The following is a 23,008-nucleotide window of genomic DNA, read 5'->3' on the forward strand; positions in this document are numbered from 1 at the left end:
CTCACAGGTGCTCAGTGGTTCGGATAACACCTTGGTAGATTGGTGCCCAGAGCCCCACAGGACAGAAAATTAAAAAAGTTACACACATAAAAGAAAACAAAAATTAGAGGCTTCTGTCTGAGGGATACGTTCAAATGATTTCCCCGACATATACTTATACCCCCAATGGAAGGCTGCGACGTATGCTACCATATTGGCATACGTGTTGTGAGCATTTTTTTTACTTTGTACAAAATAGTGTATAGAATAAATCTGTAGAACAGTGTATCCCTCTGTATAGAGTAGTCTGCTACGCTATTTTATACAGCAAAAAATGGGAAACCTACACATAATGGCCAAGCATATGCCAAATGGACGCTCTTTTTGAGATGTAGGAATCTAAGACAATGTGAACAGAGCCTAAAATACTAAGGCCTCGCGCATACGACTGTGCCCGTAATCCCGGTCCGTGATTACGGGCACAGATGGTCACGGACAGCCACCCACATTTGCGGGCCGTGCTCCCATATAAAGTATGGGAGCACGATACGTAAAAAGCAAAAAATTGGTCATGTCCTATCTTTCGCGGAGCCTTTCCTGCGGCACGGACACCTTCCCGTAAATATACGGGAATGTGTCCGTCGGCCATAGAAATGAATGTGTCCATAATTACGGACCGTAATTACGGTAGAAATCTACGGTTGTGTGCATGGGGCCTAGGTGGCACAGACACATTCTGCAAGGACATCACATGCTCATGCAGTAGTACAATAATATCATACAGATTCTTTTCTATCCCAAACACACAAAAAGTAATCCCTAAACGCCCACAACTTCTCTATTCCCTGCGTTTTTGCGCCCATGTGCTGATGCCACAGGCCCGTGCTGACATTTGCAATAGCTATTGACGACTAACAAACGGCCCCCGCCGGATCCGTCGCTAGACAATAATGACACTCCCCTCTGGGCTGACGGCAAGGGTCTGAATGATAGAAATCAGATCCTCTGCAACAATTTTTTGAATCATTGATTGTTTGTCGGTGTTTGAATTGTTTTTTTTTGGTTTAAAGGGGCATTAAGAGAGGGGCACAGACTTAAATTCATTGTTCTCAGTGTTATAAGTTTGTCAGACATTCGCTAATATTTAGTATCCGTGTACACTGGAGAATTAAAGGATTATTCTTTGGGGTCGTTTTTGTAGATTGATTAAACTTTATTTAAAGGGGTTGGTTATAGAGAAGGGTAGCTGCTGGGGCCGGCCCAGTAATCATCGGATTGCTGCAGGTCTGACTTTAGAAATCCCGGTGAAAACTGCCGCCGGCCCTACGTTTTTTCGCTCGGAACCCTCCTCTATGTGCAAGATCAGGGATCTCATTCTGGCGGGGAGGTCTGTCCATATGTTCCATGGTTGGCCGCTGCAAAAGAAATATACAGCCAGCAGTTGTGCAGCAATGAGATGATCACCGGGCCAGCTTTAGAAAAATGTGTTGTCGAGATGAGACAACCAGTATAAGTACCAAAAAGAAAACTATTTTTCTATATTTTCGGCATACAAAAGTAAAAATGTGTAAAATCTTCCCCCCCCGCAAATAAATGAAATAAGCAAGAAAATAAAACAAAAACCAAAAAAATCCAAAAACAATACATTGGCCCTTCTCTTTTCTATTTGATGTGTATTATGAGTATTGCTCTTACTTTAGTAGATAGTTTCTATAATGTTTTGCTGTCTAGGTACTGTAGGTGTAGGGTGTGAATGACTGAGTCACTGATACAGACGGTAATCTGTGTGAGGTCCCTGAGAAAAGGGACCCTGTGTCTCCAAATAGACAGAGGCCAAGGTGCTAGAGTGCAAAAATGTTCAAAATCCAAACTGTTTTTATAGCGACGCCTGCCAAGTGTTTTTCCTTCAAAAACGAGTAAACGAAGTAAAAACATAAAATAATTCAGAACCGTGTGCATATATATCACCCAACTTGTAAAAACGATTAAAGGGGTTCTCCGATTTGGACAATCCATTTTAGTTAGAAGGGTCCACAAACGAAAAGCTGAACACACATGGTCCCGATGCTGGGGGCCTCAGCAATCAGTTGTAATCTATGAGGGAACCTGGCAGCAAGTGTTGAATTCCCATACAGCGCCACCACAGGAGAAATAAAGCATTACATAGAAATCAATGCACGGATGTGCAGGTTCCGCCAGAGATAGACGCTTTTTGTAGCCACCCTGCCCTCTGTATTATATGTTTTTTTTCTATATTGTGAGTTTTATTTTGACTCTAGATGTCTATTAGAATTAATAATAATAATAATAATAATAATTAAAAAAAAAAAGATGGCCCAAATTTTTTTTTCACTTCCAGTGACATATGAATATTTTTGTCTGTTTGGATCTTCTAGTTTTTCATTGTGTTTTCCCAATTTCTTAGATTGGCTCCATTGATTCTTATTGGTGGTTCTCCCCTTCCTTTTTTCCTACCAATGCTATCAGATTCTTCTCATATGCCTAAATTGGGTTAATATTTTAACGTAATTTAGGTAAACACATTAAATAACTGCCCCCTATATACAACCCCACCAGTGAGTTTAAGGGTCCATATACATGGCATAAAGTCCAAATGGGACCATATGATGGACCCTTTGGGACACCGTGGGCTGCGGTATGGTCCCTCTATGAGTTATAGCATTCTCTTTAGAAGCGATGCTTCTTGGGAAGAAAACCTCTGTAAGGGTATGTGCACACACACTATTTACGTCCGTAATTGACGGACGTATTTCGGCCGCAAGTACCAGACCGAACACAGTGCAGGGAGCCGGGCTCCTAGCATCATACTTATGTACGACGCTAGGAGTCCCTGCCTCGCTGCAGGACAACTGTCCCGTAGTGTAATCATGTTTTCAGTACGGGACAGTTGTCCTGCAACGAGGCAGGGACTCCTAGCATCGTACATAACTATGATGCTAGGAGCCCGGCTCCCTGCACTGTGTTCGGTCCGGGACTTGCGGCCGAAATACGTTCCGTCAATTACGGACGTAATTAGTGTGTGTGCACATACGCTAACACAGCATGTGATGAAGATCCCATTAGTGCTTAGGTCATACCCCATTTCTGCCTCCCAGCTGATACTTTGGGAGATGGGTAGTATATTTAGTTGCACCCACTTTAATGAATTATCTTTAATGTGTTTTTTCATCTTAGAAACCGCATATATATATAATATTATACCTTTTAACAATTCTGATATAATAGAGGGGGGTCCTCTGTTCAGGATCCTTACTTCTTGCCAGAGTATAGAGCGGTTACAAAGAGCATCTCTCCCTCTGGAGGACCTGTCCTTTCCTGCATAACACAGAAAACCCATTGATTTGAATGGACACTGTGTAATACTTACTGTCCCCTGTGGTGGCGCTGCAGGGAAATTGAACACTTACTGTCAGTTTCCCCCACAGATTACAGATCTGTAATCTAAGGTATCCGGTTATGTGTCCACAGAACTTGGTTTTCATAATTCTAGCTTTAGGACCCCCCACCCCACCACCCTTTTTTTTTTCTGCGTCCCTATAGTTGTCAACAATGACAATATCCGTTGACTTCTATTGGCTGTACATGTACTGTGTAAAAGTTGCAGGCAGGCGCGTCTCTTATCACCCATCCCATGTTGGGCAGCTCTTGCAACCTCTGCTTTATAACCTTCCCTTCCACTAATCATAAACTAAACTGTACCCCAGAATCCCCCCTCCCCCGCTGTAGTTCATCTGGGGTTAACTCTTCCATTCAAATATCCTGAAAATATGTGATTGTCAGGAAATGAGTGCAGCGGCCGGGTAATGACAACATTATTCAGTCTCTGGCTTGTCAGGACCGATATGTAACAATGGAGTCCAAATATGACATGAAGACTCCGATCTCTCCTCCATCTGCATCTGTTTCCTGCGTTACAAGTTTCTTATCAGCGCTGCGGCTCCTCTTCCTGAGGGTAAATAGAGGAAAGTGGTCTCAGATTGTTCTTCTGCGTCCTGTCACATTCACATGTATTATATGTGCCTATGGCGGAGGATCCTGCATGCGCCCAATGCGACCTGACGGTACCGGCAGAAGGACGTGTAGCAATGTGATATATATATATATTAGTTTTCTGATTTGTTCTATTTATTAGGCAGTCCGCACAACATCAAGTAAGAAACGTCCTTGACTTCTATGGTTAGCAGATGTCTGGCCCACAGTAACAGCATGCTCTGGCTGCTGCAGAACATCTTTACACACACCCCAGCTACTGCAAAGCCTTAAAAATATGCAGAGCATCAAGATAAGCACCATAAGTGCGGCAGAACCTTATCATTCACACCGTAGATGCTGCAGAACCTCAAAATAAACAATCCGGCTAATGCAGAACGTCATAATACATACTTAAGATGCTGCAGAATCTTACATTACACCGCCAGATGCAGCAGAACCGCAAAATAAACAATAGCTGCTGCAGAACCTCATCATACACACCTCAGCTGCTGCAGAACCTCATAATAAACAGCTGTGCTTCAGCAAAATATTGTAATATACATCTCAGCTGCTGCAGAACCTCATAATACACACCTCAGCTGCTGCAGAACCTCATAATAAACAGCTGTGCTTCAGCAAAATATTGTAATATACATCTCAGCTGCTGCAGAACCTCATAATACACACCTCAGCTACTGCACAACCTCATACTACACCCCTCAGCTGCTGCAGAACCTCATAGTACACACCTCAGCTGCTGCAGAACCTCATACTACACACCTCCGCTGCTGTCGAACCTCATAATACACACCTCAGCTACTGCACAACCTCACACTACACCCCTCAGCTGCTGCAGAACCTCATACTACACGCCTCGGCTGCTGCAGAACCTCATACTACACACCTCCGCTGCTGCAGAACCTCATACTACACACCTCAGCTGCTGCAGAACCTCATAGTACACACCTCAGCTGCTGCAGAACCTCATACTACACACCTCAGCTGCTGCAGAACCTCATAGTACACACCTCCGCTGCTGCAGAACCTCATACTACACACCTCCGCTGCTGCAGAACCTCATACTACACACCTCAGCTGCTGTCGAACCTCATAATACACACCTCAGCTACTGCACAACCTCATACTACACCCCTCAGCTGCTGCAGAACCTCATACTACACCCCTCAGCTGCTGCAGAACCTCATACTACACCCCTCAGCTGCTGCAGAACCTCATACTGCACACCTCAGCTACTGCACAACCTCATACTACACCCCTCAGCTGCTGCAGAACCTCATAGTACACACCTCAGCTGCTGCAGAACCTCATACTACACACCTCCGCTGCTGTCGAACCTCATAATACACACCTCAGCTACTGCACAACCTCACACTACACCCCTCAGCTGCTGCAGAACCTCATACTACACGCCTCGGCTGCTGCAGAACCTCATACTACACACCTCCGCTGCTGCAGAACCTCATACTACACACCTCAGCTGCTGCAGAACCTCATAGTACACACCTCAGCTGCTGCAGAACCTCATACTACACACCTCAGCTGCTGCAGAACCTCATAGTACACACCTCCGCTGCTGCAGAACCTCATACTACACACCTCCGCTGCTGCAGAACCTCATACTACACACCTCAGCTGCTGTCGAACCTCATAATACACACCTCAGCTACTGCACAACCTCATACTGCACCCCTCAGCTGCTGCAGAACCTCATACTACACCCCTCAGCTGCTGCAGAACCTCATACTACACCCCTCAGCTGCTGCAGAACCTCATACTGCACACCTCAGCTACTGCACAACCTCATAATACACACCCCTGCCACTGTAGAACTTGGTTGAGAAGGATGGTGGTCTCCTGTCTTTCAATTATTTTTGGGCATGAAGCATCTGCAACACAGAGAGGTTCTGCAGCAGCTGGGGTGTGTTATAATGCATAATGTACCCCCTACACTAAATTACTTTGGATATCAGAAGTCACCATGGAGGACCTGTATGAGCACCCTAAGGCTGTTCTATCCTTCACAGCAGGGAGAATATTATCCCCTGTATATTATATTAGGACCATCATAACACTAATGGCCCAGTAACCTCAGACATAACCATTTATTCTCCAGAAGAGCTTGCAATCTATTTTTGATTCTTTGTTTTTGTGTTTTATATATTTTTTTCAAAGTCAAATGGGATTCAACTAACTTTTTAAAGTAAAGCGTAAGCTCATATGGGCCAATGTCATTACCAAAGCCATAAATCATTGAGACGACATATTTTCCAATAGGAGACCCTGTGATGTGGACGTTGTTAAGGTCCCTCTCCTTGTAACCAGTACAACAATGAAGGGGGGTCCCGGTGGCAGCGTTTTGTGGTTGACATGGCTAATTGGTTTTGGCATGCCAGCCCCAGGAAACCTCATCCATCACTCTAGGACAGGAAGCTCGGCAGAAGTCAGGGAAAACATTCAGGACTTTGTTTCTTGCTGTTCTGCTACACTGCGACGCCACTCACATCTCCCAGAGCTAAAAAAGGCTCCTCTACATTTATTTGACCCGTTCAGCGCTGCTGGGAAAGGCTGGACCCCCACTCATCTGAGCCTACAACTCCTATCGTTGCTTGTTGTTTGAACTTTTTAAGTGTTAATAATGTATACTTTTACAACCGATCTTTTTTTATTGCTCTAAAGAATCTAAAAGTAAAAATAAAGCAACTTTGCAACTTATCTTGATTAAAAATCTCCTACCGTTTTGTGTATACAGCTCCTATGCAGACTTCTGCATCTCCATGGTTACAGACAACAAACAAAATCTGTGTAGTCTGATCCTCTTTGATCTGTTCTCTACTTCTTATTTACCTACCAAATGTAGCATTCTACCTAAAATATAATTTAAAAAAAGCCTTGTATATAATATTCTATATATAGTGGAGTAGTACTATCTGATTCTAGGAAAGCTGAGTGACCATATAGCTTTCATTACAGCAGATCACACTCGTTATGGGAAAGGACAATTCTTAGTAGACAGATTTTACCTTTCTGGTAGGGCTGGGGCTGTGGGAAATAAGGTCGCGGACAACCTTGCAGCCATTGCAAAAAGTCCAACCCGGTTTAATTACTTTTGCAATGACCGGAAGGTTGCCCTCCACCTTGTTTCCTATATGGAGACATTGAGGTTTGCTTTGTGGTAATGCTGCAAGTTATCACTACTAGCAGATCACCAAAAGTCCCTATTGGATGCCCTTGTGGGAGCGTTAAAGAATTGGTCATTCACGTTTTCCAGAAATCAATATAAATACATCTCCCACAACTCCCCTCTTATCATGTACATACAGCTTTTCATGTTTTTGCTATTAAACGTGGATGATAAGGGGCTGCCAGACACCTCTTATCTCCCGACGGACCATCATAAATATATCTATGGCGTTCTGTATTATTAAAGTGCAGCTAAACGTTTGACAAACTTCTGACATGTCATAGTGACATGTCAGAAGGTTGGATTGGTGGGGGTCCGAGCACTGAGACCAGGGCCGCCATCAGGAATTTCAGGGCCCCCTACAGCTAAATTTTCTGGGCCCCCCTACCGTGGCACCGCCTGTTAACGGTACTCCGTCCAGCACTATATCATGGTACCCAGGGCCGCCATCAGGGGGGGTATTATGGGTACTGATGTGAGAGGCCCGGCCAAACCTAATTGAAAGGGGGGCCCGGCAAACTGCCGCGACTTGCCTTTAGTAGAAAAAAAACAGGCCCCTGCAATGGGGCCCGTTTTTTTCACCAAAAGAATGTCATGAGCTGCGGACCCCCTTTCAATTAGGTTTGGCCGGGCCTCTCACATCAGTACCCCTAATACCCCCCCCTGATGGTGGCCCTGGGTAGCATGGGGGCCGTCAAACACCGCCGCCCGTGCGACCGATCACGCGCACCCACAAACTCCCGCGCATGCGCACCGGTGACCGCCTGGAACCGCGCACCGAATTTTGAGGCAGATTTTGACCTGCCCACACTATCTTGCCGCGTTTTTTGCCCGCGGCGATTGAGGACAGCAGACAGAAAACGGAAAGTGAAAGTGATAGCACAGCTTCCGTTTCCATCACCATTAGCGCAGTCGACTGCGCTATTGATTCCGTCCGAAAACCAGCCGGAATGGTGACGAACGGAAACCATTAGCGATGTTTCCGTCACCATTGAGATCAATGGTGACTGAAACGGAAGCTGTGCTGTCACTTTCACTTTCCGTTTCGGGGTTCACCCGACAGAAACCTCAGACGGAACCCCGGAGCGGAAGCGAACGGTGATGTGAACAGGCCCGAACACAAAAGTTTTGTATTTTTTTAAGCTGGTTCACAAAAAAAAAATAATCCAAATTCTACTGAACCAACTGCCTATTTAGAGAGCGGCAGCAGCTCCAGGAGCGACATCATAAGGGACACACTAGGCGGATATGCTGAGTAAAACTACACAGCTTATCCGCCCCGGTAGCCGCAGGGAATTCCGCCAGCAAAACCGCACCAAATAGTGGCGCAGGTTTGGCGAGGCGTGTCCGCTGCGGGAATCCTGCAGGGAAAAAAAAGTTTAGACTTGCCCCGGCCGTAGTCCTGGTGACGCATCTCTCTCTTCTGAACGTAGCCCCGCCTCCTGGGATGACGCTGTAGACCATGTGACCGCTGCAGCAGTCACATGGGATGAAACGTCATGACAGGAGGCGGGGCTGCGCTAAGAATAGAGGATCGCGTCACCAGGACTACGGCCGGGGCAAGTCTAGACTTTTTTATAAATTTAAAAAAGTACCTTTTTTTTCTTCTCATTTGTGATTTTTGCGGCAGAACCGCAGCATTTCCGCAACAGAGGAGCGGCGATTCCACAGAATACATTGACACGCTGCGGCTTAAAAAGCCAAAAGCCACACTGCATGTCCATTTTTTTTCAGCGTGTGGATGAGATTTGTTCATATCTCATCCACTCTGCTGCGACTGTGATACGCTGCGGATTTTCCACAATAAAATGTGTTGCATAAAATCCTCAGCGTTCATGCCTAGTGTGTTCCTACCCTAAGGCCGGATTCACACAAGCATGTGCTTTTTGCACGCGCAAAAAACGTGGCGTTTTGCGCATGCAAAAGGTCCATAACAGCTCCGTGTGTCAGCAGCGTATGATGCGCGGCTGTGTGATTTTCGCGCAGCCGCCATCATTATGACACTCTGTTTGTATGTTTGTAGCACGTGGTGCTTTTCTGTTTTCATTCATAGTTTATATGGCTGTGGAAGTGCTGGGCGTGATTTTCACGCACCCATTGACTTCAATGGGTGCGTGATGCGCGAACAATGCACAAATATCGGACATGTCGTGAGTATTACGCAGCGGACACACGGACACACGCTGCATGAAAATCACTGACAGTCCGCACGGCCCCATAGAGTAACATAGGTCCGTGCGAGGCGCGTGAAAATCACACACGTTGCACGGATGTATTACACGTTCGTCTGAATAAGCCCTAACAATAAGGCCCAGTTCACAGAGTTTTTGGGCCTTGATATTGACTCGGACACTGCGTCAGAATCAGCACCAAACAACTTCCAAAACCGCCTCCCATTGATTTAATCTGAAATCAATGGGAGCTCGTCGCGGAAAAAAGAAAAAGCAGCACGTCCTTTCTTGCCGCGGTTCCGCCTCTGACCTCCCTTAGAAATCAATGGGAGGCAGAAAATGCATTTTTCGCTGCGTTTTTTGTCTGCTGTCCTCAATCGCTGCGGGCAAAAAACGCAGCAAAAAAACGCGGCAAGATAGTGTGGGCAGGTCAAAATCTGCCTCAAAATTCTTTATGGAATTTTGAGGCAGATTTTTTTTTGCCTGCAAAATACTGTGTGAACAGGGCCATACATGATCAGCACTTTGAGATAATTTACTCACTGTGTCAGAAGAGATGCTCCCACTCCAGTCCTCTTCCGGCGATGTCTTCCAGGCGAGGCCTTCGGTCCAGACGTCCAGGTAAGTTTTGTCCATGCGTGTCCGCGCGGGCGGTCTCCAGTGCGGGCGTTCGTGGGTGCGCGCTCGCGAGTGCGCACGCGCGGGAGTTTCCTTGTGCGCGCGATCGGGTGCGCGCGGGCGGACGGTTTGACAGCCCCGCATGACGAGGGGAGGGGGCCCGCAGCAGCAGCAGCAGCTCACGACATTCTCTTGGTGAAAAAAACGGGCCCCATTGCAGGGGCCCGTTTTTTCCTACCAAAAGAATGTCGCGGCAGTTGCCGGGCCCCCCTTTCAATTAGGTTTGGCCGGCCCCTCACACCACTACCCCTAATACCCCCCTGATGGCGGCCCTGACTGAGACCCCCACCAATCGCTAGAACGAAGCAGCTGAAGGGCTCATGTGATGGGCTCTCTGTCTTCTTATGTAGCAGAGCAGACTTTGTTATTTGGCACAACTCATGTTAATATTATGGTGCGCTATCTACAAATTTATATAGGACTGCAGGTAAACTTACTCCATAACTGAGCGAGTTCTCACAAATCAATAACAGTGCAGTATTTCAAACACTCAGCTCTGATACATACCAAAATGGTTCTTGGAGGTTCATGAGCTCTAGCCAAAGAGAAAGGCTTAGCTTGCTGCACTTCTGGTTCATTATTTAAATAGTTACTCTCAAGATTTATGTAATGGGAGACTTTCACAGTTTTGGCCAAAATTTGGGTAAAATTTTCACACGAATGACCAACAGATATCAGGCAAAAATTTACCTGGCCAGATTTGAACCTAGGGTTTTTGTGAATGTAGAAGCTTCAAGCTTCTTGGCCCAGAAATAAAATATAAAACTGGGACCCCATCCTTCTGGTGCCATTTATAGTCCTGCCATCTTGTTATGTAGCAGCGGGGCCGCTGGGTCCTCTCCGACACCCCGGGAACCACTGTAACCTCCTAAAGCCTTATAGCTGCGATCGCTTATGTGAACCTTTCAATTATTTCTGGTTGAACCCATGGATATAAGGCACCATAGGAGAACTTCAATGGGCAATCTAGTCCTAGTCTTGGGGGTTTTGGCGGGTTGACCTTCCTCTAAAGTTTTCTCACAAGTCTTTTTTTATCTCATGGCAGATCTAGATTTAGCTATTCACCTAAAAAAAAATCCTTTAAGGGTCAGTTTGTAAAAAAAAAAGGAGGACAAGGTATTTGGATGGAAAAAGCTGGGCAGATGGTCGTCATGCTGATGTCTAGGAGAAAGGAAAGTATGTCAATAAAAGTCCTGCAGGGCCCGCACTGAACCCTACAAGCTCTAAAGCAAATTTAACTCGGACATTTCTGCCTTCCATCACAATGGCCCATTTGCTTGTAAAACCAGCTTTGTCTAGTGTCACCACTGCCAATGACCTCCGGAGGTGGTATCTCACCCTACTTCTTCTCTCCATTGCTTGCTCACAGACGTCTTGTTATGACAGTCCTAAAACACACATTAATATTAGACGGCCCACCAACAAGCCCCCATGAACATTAATATTTTCAGGGGAAAGATCCTTTCGCACAGAGCCGCGATTCATAGAACGTGAATTATTGTCCGAGACGGCAGACACTTGTCCCATTCCTCAACCACTGTTTGTATGACACGGGGACAAAGGAGAGCTGCTCTCTATACATTTAGTGTGCCGTGGCCCTCAATACAGATCATTAGGATTCCATATGTGGACAAAGCCACCATTGTCTAGGATGGAGAATGGGAATGTTATGAGCCTTTTGATTGATCCTGCGTAGGATTGTAACAAACCTTCCATTATTTCGACACTGACCACTTTTGAAGCTTGATCCCTCTGATTGATTGGGTGGGTGGTCTGCCCTGGGGACAGCAATTGCCTGACTCATTTAATATCCATTAGTGTGTTGAACAGTAGAAAGTTCAGACAACCGACCCAACAGTGAAACTTACCTACTTTTTCTAATGCGGTCATTAAACTTTTTGTTTGCGTATGTTACGGTATTTTCTGAGCTTTTTTTCTTCCAGGCTGTACCTCCTACTAAGGTAAATGGAACCCCTTAAAGAAGAAATCTTTGATAAATAGCACTCAGGGGGTATGTGGGCTGTCATGTGGACGTTCCAACTGCAGTGTAGACGAGGCTTTCCTTCCCTGCATGCTGTAATTAAACAAGACTTAGATGTAACATACAAGATTGACAGATATGAAAAGGGAGAGTGCTGGAGTAGGAGAGAGCACTATAGTCTGTGTATATTGTACGGGTGACCAGGTGACTATAAGACTCAAGTCTATAACAGCAAATTATCTAACTATGGTTACCACTTTAAATATCAGAATGTTAATCTTTAAAGGTGACGTCTGAGATTAGTTAAGAAGGTCTGCTTTTATTTTTTTCTTCAGAAACAGCGCCTCTTTTGTCTATAGGCTGTGTCTGGTATTGCAGCTTATCCCCATCCTCTGGAATTTATTTGCATGCAATATTCCTGCATATCCAACAGCGAGCATAGGCAAATTATGTCTGCAGCGCACTGAGAGACTACAGGCTGCCATAAATTGTCTGCCTGATTGCCTTCTAGGACTTGAAATCCCCTTTAGTCTTGCATTTTAATATTGGAGTTTTCCTGCAGCAGAAGGGAGCGATTCCCGTAATAACATTTATAAGGTAATTGTTACCTATGCAGTTCTATCGTATTTTTCATACCTCTAAGCAGTAACACATGGGCATTATAGCTCCATCAGTTTCGAGGTCAATTTTAAGGTCAATTTTATCAGCATAACAAAAAGAGTTAAAAACTGTCCCATGGACCCATCATCCTGGCAAAAAGTCACAGCTCAGACTCCCACCTATTTTATCTTTGAAATGTCATAAGATGCTTAAAAGTGGAGATACGGAATTTCTTATATTTCATTTGAGTTTCATTAATTCGATATAAGAGAAGTGATGTTTGCATGTTGTAGCTGCTTATTTTCGTTTTTGTACACACTTGTCTGTATACACTATGCAGCAGGGTACATTTGGTTTATGGCATTAGCGAAAAAATGGGATTCAATTGAAGAATTGTCATAGATTGTTAGAGTCTCCAGGAAGGGATGTAGAACAGCCCCTTCCACAGAGATTGACAAGGGAGCGGCCTTATCTGTGTGTAACATATATAATTTTACTATCCCTCCTCTCTAGGCCTCAAACAGTACAATAGATCTGTTATTAAATCATCCTCTAATGATGATGACATGACTCTGTCCCAGTCTATACAGCAAAGCTGACAAGTCAGCTACAGAAGACCGGAAATGTCAGCCTATTACTGTAGTGGCCAGTGTAAAAACTAAATGATTTTAAGTTGTTTTGTTTCTGTGGATAGTCAATTTTTTTTTTTTAAATAAATGCCTTCAACATTTTAAAACAATACATTTATAAATAAAACCTGATTCAACTAATATGTCATTTTTTGATGATACATTCCCGGTAAAAAAATAAATCTTACATCCTTATATATGACTGTTTAGGGAATATAAAACTATTTGAGTGTGTTTTTTGGGGATGGTACACAGTGTGAGGTGTCCTTAAAAACCGCTTCTATATCTGAACTGTACATCCTGAGTTGAACACCATTCATTTCACCGAACAGGGAGTGAGTTCCTGTCCGGAGTCACGCCGCTTCCTGCTTCATTAACTCTTTTATAGCGTTTCCTTATTTATTATGTACTCGCAGCGCAGTATGCAGACTGGAACTACACAGATCATCTAGTATGAACCTTGCGGATCTATGGTAATGCGAAGTTCTGACTTCTACTTTGGGTGTAATACCGGTCGCCAATTTCTTTTTGACAGAGAAGCGAAAAAAGCGTGGAGGAGAGATCTGGATTGGCTAGAAGTGTTCTTAGGTTATGTTCACACGTAGCATAATTGCTGCATGGTTCCCGTCCGGATTTGCGGGTGGAAAATCTGCAGCGCGTTTCAGTAGCAGCAAAGTGGATCACAAATCTCATCCACACGCTGCAAAAAATTTCCATTCAGAAGAAGAACTGCGGTGCGGATATTTGTGCTGCGGCATGCTTGCATATTTGTTGCCGATTTTCGTCATTATATTAAATATGGAAGTTAAAAATTTGTAACAAATCATAAATATTGTGGGTTTTTTTTCGCAACTAGAAGAAAAAACAAAAATGTTCCACTGTAAGATAAAAAAAAGACCATATTCATCTTTTCCTGGCGCTTCTATAGCGACACGTTCCTGCTCCCTCGGGCCGATCTGTGTTGAGCTGCTTCCTGGGATGAGTTTTGTTCCATGTGATTGCTGCAGCCAATCACAATTTTTTTTTTTAAATTCTCCTTTACACCGCGTTCCAAATTATTATGCAAATGTTATTTTTCGCTGATTTTCCTAAATAGTCGATGCCAATGACAGTCATTATAATCTTCAAGCATCAACCGTTGGAGTATAATGAGAATTGTATTGAACAAATCTCCTAATGATAACGGATTTTCTTTTTAGAAGTAAAAAACTCAAATTGCTTCACATTATTATGCACAACAGAGATCAAAACATTGTAAAGGTTGTAAAGAGAACTAAAATGGTAATTTGTTGAATTTGCAGCATCAGGAGGTCATATTTACAGAAATCAAAAGCTCTTTCAATAAAAAAACCTTACCAGGCCAAGTTACATGTTAACATAGGACCCCTTCTCTGATATCACCTTCACAATTCTTGCATCCATTGAATTTGTGAGTATTTGGACAGTTTCTGCTTGAATATCTTTGCAGGATGTCAGAATAGCCTCCCAGAGCTTCTGTTTTGATGTGAACTGCCTCCCACCCTCATAGATATTTTGCTTGAGGATGCTCCAAAGGTTCTCAATAGGGTTGAGGTCAGGGGAACATGGGGGCCACACCATGAGTTTCTCTCCTTTTATGCCCATAGCAGCCAATGACACAGAGGTATTCTTTGCAGCATGAGATGGTGCATTGTCATGCATGAAGATAATTTTGCTACGGAAGGCACGGTTCTCCTTTTTGTACCACGGAAGAAAGCGGTCAGTCACAAACTCTACGTACTTTGCAGAGGTCATTTTCACACCGTCAGGGACCCTAAAGGGGCCTACCAGCTCTCTCCCCATGATTCCAGCCCAAAACATGACTCCGCCACCCCCTTTGCTGACGTCGCAGCCTTGTTGGGACATGGTGGCCATTCAACAACCATCCACTACTCCATCCATCTGGACCATCCAGGGTTGCACGGCACTCATCAGTAAACAACACGGTTTGAAAATTAGTCTTCATGTATTTCTGAGCCCACTGCAACCGTTTCTGCTTGTGAGCATTGTTTAGGGGTGGCCGAATAATAGCTTTATGCACACTTGCAAACCTCTGGAGGATCCTACACCTTGAGGTTCACGGGACTCCAGTGGCACCAGCGGCTTCAAATACCTGTTTGCTGCTTTGCAATGGCATTTTAGCAGCTGCTCTCCTAATCCTATTAATTTGTCTGGCAGAAACCTTCCTCATTATGCCTTTATCTGAACGAACCCGTCTGTGTTCTGAATCAGCCACAAATCTTTTCACAGTACGATGGTCACGCCTAAGTTTTCTTGAAATATCCAATGTTTTCATACCTTGTCCAAGGTATTGCACTATTTCACGCTTTTCTGCAGCAGAGAGGTCCTTTTTCTTTCCCATATTGCTTGAAACCTGTGGCCTGCTTAATAATGTGTAACGTCCTTCTTAAGTAGTTTTGGTTTGATTGGGCACACCTGGCAAACTAATTATCACAGGTGTCTGAGATTGATTACAATGATCCAAAGAGCCCTAAGACACAATACCATCCATGAGTTTCATTGAAAAACTAATAATTAAATGTTTATGACACTTAAATCCAATGTGCATAATAATTTGGAACACGGTGCATTCAATTTGGTGCAGACTTTTTGCTGCATTTTCATGTGGAATCTGGGTTGGATTTTCTTTTTAGTTTTTGCACAGCCAATCCGACCCATGTGAACATACCCTTTTTCAGTATTGGGACTGAACTTTATCAATAAGAAAAAAGCTTTTTGTTGGGGAGGCCAAGGTTGTAGCCCTGAGCAGGTTGTGACCAGAACAGTGGTGTTACTTTCCAAAGCATACTCTCTTTCTGTCCGTGCCCTCATGTCTCAATCCAGCATGTAGGGTTTTGGTGGGGAGAACCTGTACTGTGGGGGTCTCAAATTTTTGGTTGATAACATACTTCTATGGAAATACCGATTGTAAGCAGGTATAAATAGAATTGATGTGAAATTATTCATTGAAAAAGTTGGCACCAAATACAGACCGTTCATAGGGTCAAATTAATTGATACTGCAGCTGGAGATGGGAACTGGCATGGTATGACTGCCGCCAAAACGCCAAGTCAAGGGTAATAATCCTTCTTTGCTGTCAATACATTTGAAATCAGCTTTGAGTTGATCCAATGAGTGATGTCTGACAGTCTAGGCCTTGCCAGTGAGAACGAAATCTGAGGTGAATATCAAAGATTTCTATTTTGAAGTGTAGCTGTATCTTTTTCAGGCCTGAAGAAGGCTACGGTACGATGCCACAACGTCCGATCTCTTCCTCACTGGCAGGGCTAGTTATATCATTCTTACTTATTCTCCAAAGCCTCTTCACTAGTTAAATTTTTTAATGTTTCTAGTCTAGTTGCTAGGGACCCATTGCATATCAACCAAAGTCTTTTCAATGAGATTGTCCGACAGCAGGTACCTACCAACCAGGCTATCTCTTTCTCTGCTGCTTCCCACCATGGGACGTAGGGGAAAAAAGTAGGATGTTTTTATAGACTGTACTAACGCCAGGTGAATTGGGGAGGACCTTGCCCGCTCCATTCTACGAAACCAAGTATGAGAGAAGTCTTTATTTATTTTTAATTTTTTTAGGGAGGACTTTGTTCTGTAACTTATATGCAGTGCAAAGACAAAGTGTAGTCCAGGAAATTTGAGTTCCACATTAAAGGGGTTTTCTCATCCCAGAGACTCCTTTAATCTGGGTGGTGCTACCGAACCCCCAGCATAGAGCTAGTTTTATGTTACACTTCACCAAACAATATAGATATATTTTGTATCCCCATAACAGTGACAACCCATACAATATATTTATCGCATTATTTGGGAGGTTTAAATCCCTAACCCAAGGGACAGGATTAGAAAAACATGGAGCTTTCTTTCAGAAACAGCGCCACATCCATCCACTGGTTGTGTTTGGTATGGCAGCTCAGCTCCGTGGACCTTAATGTGGCTCAGATGCAATACACCTTAAAAAGTATAACTTCTCCTTTTAGCTTTTACATGACATTCATATTTTCGAGTGGGGGAGCCTGTTGCCAGTTTTCTTGCCAAATTTTTTTGTTTTTTTTTGCACAGCTGTTTTTTAGTTTTTGTACACCCCAGTGAAACCAATATCATTTTTTCGGAGAATTATGCACCATCTCTAGGGATGAGTTTGAATCGAAATCTCAAAGTACAGACAGGTTCCTGATTTATTTTCTGGAGTGACATTCGAGTGGGACTTAAAAGGAAAAGCAGGCGCTGACCTCGCTACGTGTTCATGTTATTCTTACCACTCACTATAAAATCTCCAACTTCATTTTTATTAGGAGAAATTCCAACAATGAAATGACTCCTTGAACTTGGAGGAGCCAAAGGGCTTATGCAATCGGATTTCTTTGTCAGGTCCTTAAGACTGGGGCAGTAATGATCAGCATGACGGGTCTCTGGAAATCGTGAAATTTCCAAAATTCTTTGCATGTGAAAGACACAGGGGAGTCCAGCAATAAAAGTACACATTGTACAACACATACATTTTCTTTTTGATCCCGGTGAAAATGGTCATAGCTGAGACTCTTTTCTGTCTCGAAAGTCCAACTGAAGGGAAGCCCCAATGACAAGTCTGTTCTTTGCAGTCCTAAATTTAGGTATATATTCATGTGCTTCCCAAAGGCACAAAATTTATTATTTTTTTTTACATATTTCCCCAAAATTTTTGGTATCCTTCTGTCATTTCCGTAGCTGTGGGCCGTCAGGTTCACTCTCCTCCTTAGGAGACGCCAGCACTCACTTCCAGTCACCTCGACCAGGTCCCGTAGGGTGCGCGCACCGGACTTTAATTTGTAATCAGCCCATGAGTGCCCTGGACTTCTAAGAAGGGCCCAGCCCCTTGCTCCGATGCCGGAGCGTTGGTTGGCGTATCCTAGTTTGTCTAAGCAAATGGTCTCCTAGTGTTTTCCAGTTCCCAGTGTTCCCTGCTCCTGTATCCCATGTTATCCTGGTCAAGTGCCGTGCTGAGCTGAAGTCGTGCTGTGCTGTATTCCACGCCTGTTCTGCTACTCCACGCCTGACGTCTGCCTGCTGCCTAGTCCCAGCCGAGCCAGCCTTGCTACTGTCCGAGCTGCCACAGGTACCCTATACGAACTATAGGCTGTGACCTGCACCCTGTTGGCCAGCTGCCATACCGTCAAGGCGGTACGGCCCAGTGGGTCCATGAACCCTACGTGACACCTTCTAAGGACTAATTCTTAAAGATAAAGTAGGCACCCTGCCTCTTGCCACTTGAAACTGTACCACGAAGAGAAACATGTCCCCCAACAATTTGGTTCCTGAGATCCACCTTCTTGAAGCCTTTGTTGCTCTCACGAGAAGACAATTAACCCCGTCCTGTGCTGGTCATCATCAGAGAGCATTTTTTGTTTTTATATTGTTATCATTGGTATTTGTTTCCCATATTTTGTGGCTGATGTATTCCAGTGTACCGAATAATTTTTGGATATTCATTTTGGAGAACATTTTCATGACGATATATTGATGTGAAATTATATTGTTGTCTTTGTAAATTGACCACAAGAAGGGATGCCACTTAACAGAATGTCTCCAAGACTTCAACCTATCTTCTGCTAGGGCTCATGACCATATTACAGCTCCATACAACCTTCAGGTAGTTCAGAGCCATGATATAGCACCTATAGACTTGCATTATCTCAGTATGTCCCTGATTTCATACTTGGGCATATAGAGTGTTTTTTTTCTTTTGGATACTGTATGAATCCTGTAATTTTTTTGTAATGTCCATCAGATGCTGTATTATAATGGTATTCTCTCACGAAAACATTGCATCTAGGGGAAAATATATGCATTCTATGGTTCTGTAATGAAGCACCATATAGCACCACAGAAAGTTCCTAAGTTGCCGTGCTATGAAGCCATGAGGGCTCTGTGTGCCTCTATACTGTGTCCATGTATATGGCTCATATGCATGAGGTCTTAGATCACACTGCCTATAGTAGATCTCCTCGATCTCTTGTTGCTGTGGCTTTTTTGGCTCACTGTAACGTCCACGGTCGCAGACCGCAGACTCCTATCATCCTGCAGACGTCTTCCCAGAGATGCCAGCACATGCGGCCGTCCTTTCCTGCAGTGAACACTAGGGTGCGCGCTCAAGCTCATTCCCGGCCTTAATGGGCCAGAGCACACACATGTTTTAGATTGACTGATTGCTCCCATGATCACCTTGGACTATAAGAGGGGCCCTGTCCTTCTGATCCTTCCTTCATTGCCTGAGCGTTGTTTGTGTTACCTGTGTTAGTCTTTGCAAATGGCCCCATAGTGTCTTCCATTTCCCAGTGCTCCTGTACCTCCTACCTGTATCCTGTGCTACCTCGTTCCTGTGCCTTAAAGAGTTGGAGTCGTGTTGTACCACCGATCAGTCTGCTGTGTTACACCACGCCAGGTGTCTACTGCCAAGGTCCCATCTGAGCCTAGTCATCGCTACTGTCTAAACCACCACAGTTACCCGTGCTTGAACTATAGACTTTACTTGGTACTTTGTATTTGCCAGCTGCTATACCGCTAAGGCGGTACGGCCCAGTGGGTCCACATACCCACAGATCGTGACACTCAGTATGTGTAATACGGTGTGTTGAGCTTCTTTCTGAAGCTGGTTGAGGTGGTTGATCATATGGTTGAGCCAGTGAAACAGCTTGTTTTACATGCACAGATAGGCACATTTTATGATCAATGGATATCCATGTCTTCCATTTTTTACAGTCTGTAGTCCTCCAGTGATAGAGGCGTAACTTGTATCTCATTGGCCCCCTCCTACCCTGTGTCATTTATAATACTGGCGTCATCTTATGTTGCAGAGGGGTCTTTGGGCCACATTAGGACCCAGCTGCAAACTCCTATATATTTTTGGAAGGTGGTCTTGTGATTCTTGGACCCAAGACATTGCCTAAATGGCAATTTAAAAATAGTGTAATAAAAAATCAGATAACTCCTTTAAGACGTTTAAGACACTGTGTCTACCCCTCCTTTAATTTTTTGTTTTTTAAATGTAAGAAAAAATTCTGGCTCTGGAAGATGTTTCGCTCCCTATAGATACACTTGTTGCTTCATTTCACAGGAGTAATGTATCCCTATCCTCCAGCTTGATGGATCGTTTCCAGATGATTAAGTACTCGAAAATCCCTGTACCTTTCAGCTTAATGAGAAGCAGGCAACAGTCTATTTGTCAGACCCTGATGATAGATGAAGATTTTTTTTTTGTTTGTGCCTCATTTTCTCTCTGAGAAAACAATAGGAATAACAGACGTTGTTTTGTTAGGTGTTTTACCGTCTTAGGGACTCTCTTAGACAAATAGGTGTTTTCTTCACTCATTAGTCTATTTATTTTCTTAAATTACCAACGATAAAGAACTTTTCCTCCTGAAATAATAATAATAGGAAAAAGTTTTAAACCCCTGAGTCGTCGGAAGAAGTTTTTCCATTTTATTTAGATGTTTTTAAGTTCTCTTCGTCGTCTGCAGAGGAGACACATGCTTGGTGACCACCACTGTTGGCTGCCATTGCAGTGACCATAGGAATGGTACCCAAGTTTGTCAGGCCCTGGGTGGTATTACAAATAATAATATCTTCTATCCTGACATGACCATTTGAAGCCTGAGGCTGCACTACTGAGAGAGTCTGATGACTACATGTCCTCTTCTTCTTTTGACATAACTATGTTAAAGGGGTTGTCCAGTTCCTAAAAATTGATGGCCTAGGGACTGCTTTCCCTTCATTCCGGTCACTGCTTATACTAGGAATCGCTGACACACTTGTTGCGGCGGTTCACATTGTTCTGCCATTCACTTCAAAGGGAGAAGGCTGTAATACTGTGAACCGCCGCTACAAGTGTGTTGGCGATTCACATTGTGAGCAGTAAAGAAAATGAAGGGGAAGCAGCGCTCGCACGAGCTCTGAGGCCCCTTCAAATCAGCTGATCAGTGGGGCTCCCAACTGTCAGACCCCCACCGATCAGATATTGATGGCCTATCCCATGGATAGGCCATGAATTATTAGGGACTGGACTACCCTTTTAAAAGCTTTCTAATGTCTCAAGCATTTCAGAACAATTTCAGTCTCTATTGATGCAATAACATGTCAAAGTTATTAGTTAAAGGCGTTCTCCATTTTGGACAATCCCTTCTTGTTAGATGGGTCCCTTGACAAAAGGCTGATTGCAAAGTGTCAGTGGTCATCTATAATATGTGGGAAAAGTTGGCAGTAAGTGTTTAATTTCTCTGCAGCGCCACCACAGGGAATACTTAGCATTACACAGCACCCATTCATATCAATGAACGGGTCCTCTAGAGAGAGACTCTTTGTAACTGCTCTCCACTCTAGCCAAGAGATGAGGATCCTGAACAAAGGACGCCCACTAAAAACTCAGAATTCCCTAATAGGGTATATGGAAATTAATTTTCTAAACAAGGCAACTTTCACCTCTCCATCATTAAAATCCAACCAGGCTAACGAGAGTATGGAATCCGTTCTCCATCCTAAAGCTGGCAATACACATTAGATCAAAGTTGGCTGAACCCAAACCACGAAAAATTCAGTGGGATCAGCCAACAGTTCAATGTGTTTGAGGGGCCTCTCGACGGGAATTTTTTTGTATAAAGTTTGAGCTTTTTTGGTTTCCATGGGAGACCACCTGCTGTCAGAGCATCAGCTTATTTCCCTTTCCCCAATGAAATAAACATGCATGCTCTGCTTAGCCAAACACGCATGTTTATGGGAGAGTCGGGAAATGGCGAAAACCGCATTGCAAAATGGCAAAAATGTTTTTGTAAAGCCATGTGTAGTTTTGCCACACGGGGCTTGGTGTTACAGTGTTTGTTACCTTTTTAATGGCATTTTTTTTCATGATGTGCCATTATTTAATTATTTTCCTAAAGGTCTACGTTTCTATTTGTTGCTTAGACTTCACTTTTACCGCTGGTGGTGTTATATTAAGGCAGAATTTTCATATCAGACCGGGAATGCCAGTGACAATTCGGCACGTTATTACACTTAGACACATCGACACAGGAGTAAATGATCACCGGAAATTACTTGAAAATTTGGCCAATTATGCTGACACCCTGGAAAAGGTAGAATTTATCCTCTGTTAATTGTAAGTGTGTCAATTACTGTGATTTAGAGACTGTTTCTTGGTCACTTAGTCCGTTTCGATGACACATTTTATGACATTGTGAGTCTTATGCCTTTCGGCTACCGTACAACTACCAGGTTGAAATGTAACACGTCTCTATTGGCGTTCTTGATTGATAGACATCAATATCATATTCTATAGTTTGTCTTCTTTTTAAGTCCAAGTCTAGACTTTCCCATAGACTTCTTACTGTTGGAGGCAAATTTCATATCTGCAAATTACCAGAATGATCAGGGTTGTACTGAGCATCACCTAAGACCATGGCCAGTGACATCCGACACGCGGGAGGAACTGTGCAGCGTCAAAAACTGTCAACATGTAATAGTCAGAAGGAACCTGCTCTATTGACCGCAAAAGGCATAGGAAATTCTCTGTCACCTACCCAGGAGACTCGAAAAGTGAAGAAAAAAGGAGGGGGGAGAAGGTTGCGCTACTCTGATGCGATGTCGGCTTATGTACGGTTTGTACAGTTTAAAAGTTGGTCTTATACCAGAAACACTCAGAAAACAGCTTCTTCTCTGGTAGTCGCCACACCTCCAGAAGAACCTATGGCATCGGTATATGCCGGCAGCCACC

General features: G+C 43.9%; 1 protein-coding gene across 1 annotated transcript in view; it reads left to right on the forward strand.

Annotated features, from left to right (window-relative positions):
• The window catches only part of TMEM135 (transmembrane protein 135), a 322,554-nt gene that overhangs the window by 116,948 nt on the left and 182,598 nt on the right, over positions 1 to 23,008 (forward strand). The window lies entirely within an intron of this gene.

Source organism: Rhinoderma darwinii, chromosome 2 (genome assembly GCF_050947455.1).
Source record: "Rhinoderma darwinii isolate aRhiDar2 chromosome 2, aRhiDar2.hap1, whole genome shotgun sequence".
Taxonomy (NCBI): Eukaryota; Metazoa; Chordata; class Amphibia; order Anura; family Rhinodermatidae; genus Rhinoderma; species Rhinoderma darwinii.